Raw genomic sequence first — 3,004 nt, forward strand, 5'->3', positions numbered from 1 at the left:
AACATAGATAGATAGATAGATAGATAGATAGATAGATAGATAGATAGATAGATAGATAGATAGATAGATAGATAGATAGATAGATAGATAGATAGATAGATAGATATATAGATAGATAGATATATAGATAGATAGACAGATATATATATAGATAGATAGATAGATAGATAGATAGATAGATAGATAGATAGATAGATAGATAGATAGATAGATAGATAGATAGATAGATAGATAGATAGATAGATAGATAGATAGATAGATAGTAGTTAGTTAGTTAGTTAGTTAGTTAGTTAGTTAGTTAGTTAGTTAGTTAGTTAGTTAGTTAGTTAGTTAGTTAGTTAGTTAGTTAGTTAGTTAGTTAGTTAGTTAGTTAGTTAGTTAGTTAGTTAGTTAGTTAGTTAGTTAGTTAGTTAGTTAGTTAGTTAGTTAGTTAGTTAGTTAGTTAGTTAGTTAGTTAGTTAGTTAGCTAGTTAGCTAGTTAGCTAGTTAGCTAGTTAGCTAGTTAGCTAGTTAGCTAGTTAGCTAGTTAGTTATTTAGTTAGTTAGTTAGTTAGTTAATTAGTTATTTAGTTAGCTAGTTAGTTAGTTAGTACTCCAACATGTTAACAGGTGGAGAAGGTTATAAGCGTTCCTTCCAACTGTTGATAGCTTCGTCCCAGTTTTGCAGCAGCTGCATAACAAATGAATTGAATAATTTCCATTATCGTTCAATGACCCCCTTCAACACTCATTAACATTACATCTAATCGAATTAATTAAATAATTTTATGATTTCTATATCAAAATAATGGAAAATAACTAATATGAACTCTGATCCTACATTTACATAAAATATAGTTCTCTGCTTTTGTATACATATTTTTATTTACAAATTTTAGTGTTTATTTTATTGTTATAACTCGTGTGAAATTTTTTTCAAGATTTATTAACAATTAAACATTGTTGTTGTTTTTTTTTATTTATTTAATATTACCATTACAAATTGGTTAGAAAAAAAAAAACAAGATTGTAGTTTATTTGTGTACAATTTTTGAATTTGTTTCGCTGTGTTGGTTTTTTTTTCGAATTTATGTTTTTGTTTCTCTTTCTTTCCAAATTGATTAATTGTTTTTGATGTTTTTGTTGTTGGTGTTGTTGTTAATATTTGATTTGTTTATTTACTTTTTTCTATAGTAGTTTATTATAGTCTGTACGGTGATTGAGCATTAATTTTGTTGATTTATTTTTGTTTTTGTTAAGTGCACTGAGCGAAAAGTAGAGTAATGTTAAATTAATTAAAATTCTATTAAGGTTTAAGGCATTAAAAGCAAATTAAATTTGATAAATCGTTTATAATGTTGATGTATTATTAAAACATTTGACATGTGTTCTTTTAATTTATAGAGTTTTTAAAATAAAGAATTTAATGAAGAGTAATGTATAGAGAATATTATTAGATAATAGTGTGAATAGTAGATAGGAAGTTTTTAGAAATGTTATATAAGAGTGAGCTTCAGCAAATTATGTTTTAAATTCAACAACTTGAAATGCCTTTCACTTTCGTAACAAGAAGAATTCTGCTGAAATTGAATTAATAGAAAAAACTTTATAGTGAAAATTGGTAAATTTAATGGAAATTGAAATTTTTATTGAAAACTTTTAATTTTAGTGAATTTTTTTGTAAACAATTGTTAATGGTGAATGAGTGAAATTTTCTAAAAATTATCTAAATAAGAAGCCATAACAAAATAAAAATTTTAAGTGTTTAAAATTTAGAACTGGTTTTATTTCCCCAGTAGTTTAATAGTTTAAAATATATTGTCTATAAATTAACTTATTATAATATTATTTTTTACTGGTTTTATTTCTCAAAACATTTTCTAAAGAAAACAGGTAGCAGTAATCTTTATTAAATCACTTTAGAATGCAATACATTTTTATTAATCTTAATTGCTTGTGATCAAAACAAATCACGTAACTGTGAGTCCCCGAAAAAAGATTTTGAATTACATAATTTTGTTGTTAAAATAAAAATTAAAATTGATTTACATTGGTTTCCAGGAAACAAATAAAAAGCAATGCAACGCACTTGAAAGATTAACAAAAAATTATTATTTTTATTATTTTAAAGTTAAATATTTTAATAGTACATGGGAAATGATATCACAAATGAGTATGAGTGTGAACATTATAGATGACATTAAGATCTTCTCGATAACAAAGTATTCGAACATTTAGCAGACAAACAAAAATAAATAAATAAATAATTGCTGCTTATTAAGCATTTTATCGGTGTACAAAGAGTATCTTCAAGATTTATTACTTTCGTCGCTGGTGTTTCTTGTTTTCTATTTTGTTTTGATTTTTTAGTTTTAACAATAACAATAATTGTTTTTGCTACGTTTTATACCAACTATGAAATTTTGCCGGTAACCGGTTTTCTACAGAATTAATTGACCGGTTTTTTTTTCTAAACCACACTCAGACAACTCGTGTCTAGCTGCTGACTAAATTAGCTATAATACAGCTGCAGTTTAAAGTTCAGTAGGAATCAAATTTAAATGTTTATTTAATTTTGTTTTAAAATGATCGGTGATAGCTCATTCAAAACAAACAATAGAAAAAAATATGGAGCAAAGTTCATTTTGTAAACGTTAGATTAAAATATATTAAATTAATAAAATAAAATTAATTAATAACTTTGTGTTTCTGCTAATTAAATTTTAAAATGGAAATTTTTGATCTGTAAAAATAAAATTTTTCTAGAATTTCAAAATCTTCAAAGTCCTCTAAAATTAAGACTTTCTCTAAATATATAGAGAGGAAATATAGAAAGTCATGTCTTTTAGAAAAGACCCTTCCACCGATTTTCAAAACGAAAATACCAATGAACTAGAAACGAATTAGAACTGAACTGGAATTGAACTATAACTGAACTAGAACTGAACTCGAATTGAACTAGAACTGTACTACAACTGAACTGGAATTGAAACAAAACTGAACTAGAACTGAACTAGAACAGTAC

The sequence above is a fragment of the Lucilia cuprina genome, chromosome 6 (assembly GCF_022045245.1).
Source record: "Lucilia cuprina isolate Lc7/37 chromosome 6, ASM2204524v1, whole genome shotgun sequence".
Taxonomy (NCBI): domain Eukaryota; kingdom Metazoa; phylum Arthropoda; class Insecta; order Diptera; family Calliphoridae; genus Lucilia; species Lucilia cuprina.